A 9,891-nucleotide genomic window follows, 5' to 3' on the forward strand; every position below is an offset into this window, starting at 1 on the left:
TAGAGGGCTGTTTATTTATAATGAAGCTAAAACTCAACCTGATAAATATGTATCTAATAAAATATACGTTACTTAAGTTTCTACTTATAAAGATTAAAATGCATTGTTTCATAAGGTTTTTGAACCCGTTTTAACTCTATGTAGTAAGTGTGTGAATAATATTTTGGCATTGCTCCTAATTTGTTAACCAGTTTTATAAAATGGAACAACTATTGCATGATTGTATTTCAAATTTATTTACACCAAAGAAATTATTGAAAATAAAATTCGTTATGAGAACGACTAAAACATTATTTAATTTGCCTCATTGTTTTGTAAATTCAGTACCCTTAGCTATGTTATATATACTATCAGAAACACCATGCTACGGGCGATGATTATATGTGCTAGCAATTTATAATAATAGTATGTTATTAAACTAATGTATTTATACATTAAAAGTGATACTGTTGATTGAAAGAATAATGGGTTTTTAAGAACTACAATTAAATACTGTATAGTATTTAATGATGAATTTGATGAAATGTCATCACATTAAATTAATTTGAGTGACAATATGGACATCATTAACTAATTGCTTTATTTTTAAATAATTTACAAATCATTCTGAAATATGTGAATAAAGTATTATACAAAATTAAAACTAACAATAAAAAAATTGCAGAGATTTAAACAAATCAATAAATTTGGTAAGATGATATCTTTTTACATAAGATTTGTTATACTCTCATATGGCCTAAAATCCGTCATTCTTTTAACAGGAAACACAACGAAAGTTCGAAGAGAAGTATAACAAAAACAAGTTATTCTATAAATAAATATTGATATAAATGTATAAAACAAAGTGCACCAGAGATGTTCGATTTTTTGTATTAAAATATTTTTTCTTAAAGTGTTAAAAACAGATATTTTATTATTTTTATTTACTATTTTAAATCTTGAAGTTTTTTTATAACGTATAACTACTGTATGTTTAGTTATGTTGAAAACTACTATTCATACTGACTATCACCATTTTTGTTTAGAAGGACGACGAATTTCAAAAAATAACAACAAAAAAATTAAAGTTTACAGAAATCGGATTAACAATATTAATTAAAAAACTAGTTTTCACTACATTCCGGAAAGGCTGAACATTTTATTTGAGCGCCAAAGGCCTTAAGATAAATTTTCCATATCAGCCCTAATTACACCGGCCCGGCATAGCAACGTGGTTAAGACACTTGACTCGTAATTTAAGATTCGCCGGTTCAAATCCCGGTCACCCCACCCATGTTTGTTGTTAAAGAGGTTTATAATGTGACAGTCCGTCCCACTACTCATTGCAAAAGAGTAGGTAAATTTGGAACGGCTAGTTCTGAGAAGCCGTACGCGATTTAAACAACAAACCTACTTATGTTATCTCTTAAACATAAGTTAGGTCAATAAAAAAAAAAAAAAAGATTAAAAAGCTCTACACTGAATGAAGTTATCTCTTTCAGTAATGCAAATGATCAAAACAATTTATAAACATTATATATTGTGGCACTTTAAAGGATACTTGTAACCTTTTACATTAAAACAAATTATTTTAGTTCATGCTCTGCCATCTATTGAGTAAATAACGACATTTTGTGTTAATTTACAACTAGCTTTTTACTTAAGGTATAAAAACGTCCTCATAGTATTTTGTGCAGGCTGTCAAACATCTGTTATAAGACAGGAATCAAGAGGTTTGTGCATAAAATAATCGATGCGACATAAAAGTTGTTAATAACAAATTCTTGTTTTAACGGAGCAAATGTATAACAATTATGCTCATGGAAAAATATTGACAGAGAGAGAGGTATGACAACTTTTAAAAGAAGTTTAAACATTAGAATAAGGTACACTTTATATACGATTTGTATTTGAAGTTGGATATTTCAAAAATTGTAAGCTAAAGGGTTTCAAATCATAACATTCATGTTTAGACTACTTGTAAAGATGAATTCAACTTGAAGCGAAATAAACATCGTTAAAAAATAGACTTTTAGACTGTATATTTTAGACACTTAAAACTAGTAAACAAACTGCAGCAACTCTGCTTTAAAATTATTTACTAGTTTAATTTGACATTAAGTTACCGAATACTATTGAAGTAATAACTATCATTTGATACAACCTGAAACTAAATGGTGGTTACTACAGTTTTAAAAAATTCTTTAAAGTCTTTCAGAATCCAACAGGTGTTAAACAAACATTCTTATTCATAAAATAACCTTATATTACAAAATAAACTTGAATCAAATATTTAAATGTTTTTTCTTATTATTATTTGATTTCTATAGTGCATATTGAGGTATAAAAGATATATTACTCTAATTAATTTAATTTTTTTTTAATAATTTTAATTTTTAAATGTTTTTTCTTATTATTATTTGATTTCTATAGTGCATATTGAGGTATAAAAGATATATTATTCTAATTAATTTAAATTTTCAACAATATGCTTTACACACCGTATAGAAACGCACATTACAAATTCGTTTATGATTTATTATTTTAACCAGTTTAATTTTACACTGTTAGTTAAGGTTCGAGTTTTCGTGACATACTCCTGAAGAAACTGTAAAGCGAAACGTTGAGTATGCAATTAAATATCGAAAAAACACACAAAAACAACAACATTGAGAACTAAATATGGTGTTATAAGGTTGTTTACTTGTAGAAGTAATTCTCTTCTTCTTGTAATGATAAGTGTACAGATTTTTACATTTCTTAAACATGTTTACCACATCCCGTCTTCACGTGTGACTGTGGACTAGCGACTAACGTTCTTAAATTGTCAAGGGTAATGTTTCGCTAGCTGATAGTTAGGGCTCTCGACTCTGTCTTTGTTTCGCGAGTTCAAATCTCATCACCGATTATGATAGATCTTTCAGCTGCAGGGGTATAACGTAATATGACGATGAATTTCATTTTTCGTTGGATGAAATGAGAATTCAGGTTGGCGATGGGAGCTGATGACTGGCTCTTCTGTTTATGAATAACGCAGATGGCCCTATGTAACTGTGCGCGAGTAATCGAACCAAATCTTCTAACTTGTCTTACGCAAAACGTGCTCCGTCTGAAGTTAGTATGGCTGTATTTTTTTTATACAAGTACAATGTAAAATTGAAACAACATTACAATGAAAATACCTCCATTACTTTATCAAGAACGTTATAAACTAGCTGTTATTTTCCTTATTAAATAAGGTGTTTAGACTTAAAGATTTTCAGTTATAGACTAAACAGTAAAATAAACATTAACATTATTGAGACCTAGGAGTCGTACACGCTGATTTGAGCAATCTAAGATATTATTAAATACAGAAATTTGAACTTCGGGGATATTGATTCGTGCATTCTACACTGGATTGGCGAAATTCCAACTCGCCCACGCAGCAGCACGTGGCACAAAAAGTTAATATTTCAGTATTACGTGCAGCGAGAAGGCGTTGTTATAGCGATAGTGTCTTAAAGCGATTCTACTAAAATACAAAAAAAACAACAACAAACAAACATATAATATATACAAGTAGGCTACCCAAGGTTAACATCAAATAATGTGATCATGGTAATGCTGGCGTAATCCGTCGACCTACGCAAAATACCCTCATAATCGTGAGTAGCGGTCACTTATCTAGCAAAACAAGTTTTATCAATCTGCGATCAAGTTGACGACACTAAACATTTAACTTGTAAATGAAAATTTAAAAAAAAAAAAATCACTGTTATTACAATGAAAGCCAACTTGATTCAGTTGAAAAGGTTAAGGTCAAAATCAATATGATAATCAGACTTGTTGACTCGTTGTCTGCCGTAGCTACTGCCATCTAACGAGACATTTTTATACTTATATGAACAATATAATTATATATGTGCATCAATATTGCCGGTTAAATTATTTTATTTATTTAATTTTTCTGTTGAAAAAGTTAAATTCCTAAAACACTTTTCTATTGTAACTTGCATCAGTAATAGTTTGTATGTTTTCCTTATAGCAAAGCCCCATCGGGCTGTCTGCTGAGTTTACAGAGGTGAATCGAAGCGCTGATTTCACCATTGTAAATCCGTAGACTTACCTCTGTATCAGCTGCGGACGCGTCAGTAATGAAAAAAAAATTATGGTATAATAAGATATAATTTTGAATGATACACTCATAATAATGAATGAGATTTTGAGATTATTTATCTTTTCAGTGAGTGCAAGCGTTCAGAATATCTTAAACTTTAACAATATATTTGGTTCTTGTTTGTTTGTTTGTTTGTTTTGAATTTCGCACAAAGCTACTCGAGGGCTATCTATACTAGCCGTCCCTAATTTACCAGTGTAAGACTAGAGGGAAGGCAGCTTGTCATCACCACCCACCGCCAACTCTTGGGCTACTCTTTTACCAACGAATAGGGGGATTGACTGTAACAATATAACACCCCCACGGCTGAAAGGGCGGGCATGTTTGGTGCAACAGGGATTTGAACCCGCAACCCGTGGATTACGAGTCGATCGCCTTAACACACTTGGCCATGCCCGGCCTATGATTAATAATATCAACGAATTAGACACTGAATGATCATTTCAACAAAAATGTGTTTTTGCAATATCTAGAAAAACTAACAGAAAATAAAATAGTTTTACACATTTTGTTTCTTTTATCTCTTTCAATTCAACACTAGTGTCAAAGATTGTCATTTCTGATGATAACTTTGATGTGTTGTCCAGAAATAGAAAATTACTTTTATTTTAAACAAAACTTGTATTAGGAATATTTTTCTACTCGTAAAAAGTTTGGAGAAGGTTTTATTCAGGTTATGTCATTGGGGTTAAATATTTGTTTAAATTAGGTGCACCCAGGTTAGTTTTACTAAATGCATTCGTACACAGTAACATGCCATAGATCAAGTTTAGTAAGTAGGCAAACTATAAGCTTTACTGGGAGTCAGTGTACATCAACATGCCATACATCAACTTCTTTAAGCATGCACCCGATTCACGGCAAAATTAATACACAGACCAGTTTGACCAAATGCACTCCTTTAAGGTACAGCCCAGTCTTACTAGATATACTACTTAGTTTGTTTTGTAGTTAAGTACAAAATTACACTATGGGCTATTTGTGCTGTCCACTACAGGCATCGAGACTTGGTTTCTAGTAGTACAAGTCCGTAAACATACCACTGTGAGGCATATTGCTTGGACAGGCAAAAATGCAACATTACTTAATATGATCGAATATATGAACTCCATTGGTAGTAAACAGTGCAAAAACAAATCGGAAAATCTAGGGTTAAGAAGATCGACATTACTACTTTAATTCAGTTATGGTTTTGGATTTCGCGAAAAGCTACACGGGAGACTTTGCGCTACCCATTTCTAACTTGGCAATAAAAGCGTAGCGAGAAGGCAGCTAATCAACACTACCCACCGTCAGCTCTTGGGCTACTTTTTTAATCAACGAATAGAAGGACCGACCATCACATTATAATTTCCTTACCGCTGAAAGGGCGAGCACGTTTGGTGGGACGAAGATTCGAACCAGCGACTCTCAGATTGCGAATCAAGCACCCTAACCACCTGGATGTACTGGACATTGGTTATAGTAAAACACGAATCAATCAGTATTCATAATATATTTTTTCCACAAAAGTGGTTATGCATTTAAATGAGTAGTTGAATAAAAAAAAACGAAATTTTAAAAATCAAAATCGTTTCAGAATTTTTTTCCGAAGGAAACGTCATGATGATTTATAAAGAAATAATACCGCTAGTAACATTTTAAAATGATTTGTTTAATTTACTGTATAGAATTTTAAACAACTGTTGTGCCTATTCAACCTGTGTTTAAATAACCTAGCTATGATAAGTACTGTTTTATCTATTAATGAAAAGTAAAGTATATTTTTTTAGGAAGCTTTAAGGTAATTTGAATTGAGGCGTGTAAAGGTTCAGAGGGTCGAAGCTGCGACGAGGAATTAATATGTTTGAAATAACCCCTTTTATGTAGTTCTATTAGTTTTGATCAATATTTCCTTGTTTTGTTTATTGTTGTTAAAAAAATGGAACGATCTTCTTCACAGCGAACCCGAATTTGACATCGTATTTTGTGTTCCTACTCTCTCTCTCTCTCCGACCCCTCTCTGGATCTTAGGTTTAAAACAGTGTGCATACACCACACTAAAACTAATGTGAACAATTGTGGCACACTCGCTAAGGTACCTTGTGCAGATGTTCTAATAGGCATTGGCATTGAAATAATTTCTGTAGCGATGGCGTTTAAAACCACTGAAGACAATAGAAACTAACGTACATGATAGGAACTATGGTAAGCCATGGGTGTTGCTGCACCTTCAGGACCTCTAGTTTCCTTGTCCTTACTAAGGAGATTTGTTTTTGGATACGGACTTCTTGGGTTTAACTATATATATATAAATAATTGGGGATAATGAAAGAGTTTGATCGGTATATCTAGGTTCTCCAAATACCACAGCAGAGTGTGAGCATTTTCTGCTAGTTTTACAAAAGAATGGTATAACAGTCAAGTGGAACAACAATTATACTAATATATGTTGTGTACAAAAAAGACAAGGGTTGAAGTAGTTGTTTATATATCTTAAGAAAGGCTTACCATTCTCCAGAGTTGTTAAAATACCTGTCGAGTGAAACCATTGCAGTCACGCACATCTCTGTTAACCACATTATAAAACGAAATTTAACCAGCATGATCTGAACGAGAGAGCAAGCTTCAGTCCACAAATTAAAACTACTTCTTTTCTGTGAAGGTCATTTTATGACGCAGAAATTGCACATCTCATATGCCCAGTACTAAAGATTTGCATTGGCCCACGTACGCAACGTCATTGAAAGACTATGCCAATGTAGGATGAATTAGTCACATAAATAATTACATCAGAATTAAATAAGTAACACTTAAGGAATAAAATAAAATAAAAAATATTGATCTTAAATTTTCTAATAATATTAAGTTTGGTTTGTTTTTCAAATTTTATGCAAAGCTACACGAGGGCTAACTGCACGAGCCGTTTCTTATTCAGCGGTGTAAAAATTAGAAGGAAGGCAGCTAGTCATCACAACCCATCGCCAACTTTTGGGATATTCTTTTACTAACGAATAGTGGGATTGACCATAACATTTTATGATGCCTCCACAGCTGAGAGGGCGAGCATATTTGGTGTGACGGCGATTCGAACCAGAGACTCTTACATTACGAGTCGGGCGCTCTAACCACCTGTTCATCAGGCATAATAATATTAAGAACAACGATACTGTGAGATATGTTTTTTAATTATAGCTTGCTGGTAACAGAGCTATGATTTAAAATCAACTTGTTACAGTGTGTTAATAATCCACACTATTTATGAGCAGAGATTTAAATATACAATTCAACTATGTTTAGCTTCAGTGTGTCTGTTTTCTGTCTTTTGTAATAATTTGTTTTTCATTTCAGAGCTTTCATAAAAACTGTACAAACGATTATTTCCGTTAGCCGTTCCAAGTTTGAACTGATATACTAAAACAAAAAAGCACACCTTCACTGCCAAGTTGTAGGCTAGTCTTGCATAACTGAGCATTAGGCTTTGATAATCAATCTTACAGCGCGACCACGGTTCGAAAGTGCAGCGCGCATTTTAGCAGCACCGCGCACACTAAGCCCTAGGATTTATGGTTCAAGCACTTTTCTCTTTTAGCACTAACTGGAAATAATATTGGGAAGTTGAACGTATACAGTCATGTGATAACAATTTTAAAACAGCCGGCACCAATATGTAATATTTTTTATTAGTGTCACAATTACAATATAGAGTAGTCTTCAATTAAACGGTATCATTCAATAAGATATAATGATGACAGTGGAAAGTCACGTTCCTAATAAATGGGCACGGATTTATGCATGCAGTAATGAAGGTTGTGAGCCTCATTAAGAAGGCAACAGTCGTATTTATCGAGAAGAATCTATTTGCACTGTTATTTTCAATAAACTCAGCGATAAACAAGAACCATTAAACTAATGGGGCTACCCTAAAAATAACCTTCACTCCAATCTGTATGACCTTGGGATTTTTAGCCATGGTCGGATCGCGTTGTTAGGTGTAAATACCCGAATATTTCCATGTAGAATCGAGTTTTAACTAAACATATCCTCCCAGCGTTATTCGCAATTGCTAAATACGACCTTGAACTTTGACAAAAAATCAACAAAAAACATCACCTACTCTCCACGAAACCATTTATCCTTAACATAAACAGTGGCCAACTTTATTTATTAATCGTTTTTAGAAAATTAATGGTAATTCCGTACCAAGTAATCAAGTTTAGGAACAAGGCCACATACAGCATAATTCAGCTTAACCTTCCAGAATTGGCGTTGAAGCCACGTGTAGTTAGGAACTTTTTTTTTTTTTTTGCGGTAATTACAATCCTCTAATACGTAAAGGCAAGAAGATCATAACTTTATAGAAATTTTAAGTTATGCAGAAGAACGAAAGTTATTAACAGATAGAGACAATTAGGACTCACTGTGGTTCAAATGTATCAGTTGTGAGGCACAATTTTCAAGCTTCAAGGTCGATATTTGTATAACCTTGCTGTTTTTGTGTCTCGTGGAATGTTCCTATATATAAAACAGGTGATGATCTCAAGTTACTAGCAGCTAACAAAATGCTTTGTTCCCACACGCCAGGTAGAATTTTAGTTGAAAGAATAAACCAATACAGGAGCGTACATATAAACAAAATAAAATAATTGTCAAGTTTTCTGAAGCTTAGGGGTAATCACGACTGATATCTTACAAACACCAGGACAAGTAACGTTAAAAATGCCAAACGTAGGCATTTCTCGCTAAGCAATACAGATAGCGACATATTCAGGAAACTTGTTAATAACTAGAAATCTTGCGGCAGGTTCTATTGAGTGAAACAATAGGTGTTATAAAGATAAATTACAGATCAGTGAAAAACCGTGAAATGCTTCTCATTTAATAGCACACGAAAATTCCCAAACGTGCAGGGGTGTGAAAATGTGCTTTTAAGAATAGTGCGTAGATTAATGTTCTACGGTAGAAAGGAACGACTGAAATTGTGGACAGGCTAAACGTCTGTCTGGATGAAGAACCGACCAAATTAAAATTGTTGTCCAATATGTTTTGGATCGAGGTTAGACTTTTCTTATAATGTATTCCAAACTGATAAAGTAATCACGATTTTTATATTTTCTAAATTGAACTCATGTCTGATTAGAATAAATTTATTGACCATATTAATTTCGTTGCATAACTTTTTCAAAATGAGTTTTATTGTCAGATTAAGTTTTCTCATATGGTGCAGTTTAGGATGAATTTATTGACCAGATTAAGATTCTTAAATGTTCTGCTTGTTCAAATTATGTTCTTTGTATAATCTGTTCAGGATGAATTCATTGGTCAGATTAAGTTCGTTGCATATACAGGGTGTTCGAAAAGTCAGTGTGCACTTACATATTTATTAACAGACATGTTTCAATATAGACTACAGGAGGTAAATATGAATGACAATTATAAACAATGTTGACAGCGACCCCCGTTGGCATCAATACAGGCTTGGATCCTTCTTATTTTGTTTCTAAACACCGCTATCAGTTTCTGGCTTGAAATAGACTGAATGAATGCTGTTATTGCTGCTTTCAAAACTGCATAGTGACTTTCCGAACACCCTGTAGAACCCCCTCACTAATCATGCTCGTCCTTTCAACCTAGGGTGTGTTATAATGTCACGATCAATCCCACTTTTCGTTAGTAAACTTTAGCCCAGTAGTTGGCGGTGCATGGTGTTCACTAGATACCTTTTGTTTTGTCTGTCGTTTCAAAATTAGAAAAGACTATATTATATAGTCCAC

The 9,891-nt window shown here is 33.1% G+C and overlaps 1 protein-coding gene across 2 annotated transcripts in view; it reads right to left on the bottom strand.

Annotated features, from left to right (window-relative positions):
• LOC143254371 (sulfotransferase 1B1-like) overlaps positions 1-6,792 on the bottom strand; it is a 49,509-nt gene extending 42,717 nt beyond the window's left edge. The window contains exon 1 of one of the 2 annotated variants that reach the window (XM_076509448.1): positions 6,629-6,792. The gene's annotated coding sequence lies outside the window, so the exon portion shown is untranslated. The remainder of the gene's footprint in view (positions 1-6,628) is intronic. The other variant, XM_076509487.1, reaches the window with a different exon arrangement.
• Positions 6,793-9,891: the final 3,099 nt, after the last annotated feature.

This window comes from Tachypleus tridentatus, chromosome 1 (assembly GCF_004210375.1).
Source record: "Tachypleus tridentatus isolate NWPU-2018 chromosome 1, ASM421037v1, whole genome shotgun sequence".
In the NCBI taxonomy this organism is placed as follows: domain Eukaryota; kingdom Metazoa; phylum Arthropoda; class Merostomata; order Xiphosura; family Limulidae; genus Tachypleus; species Tachypleus tridentatus.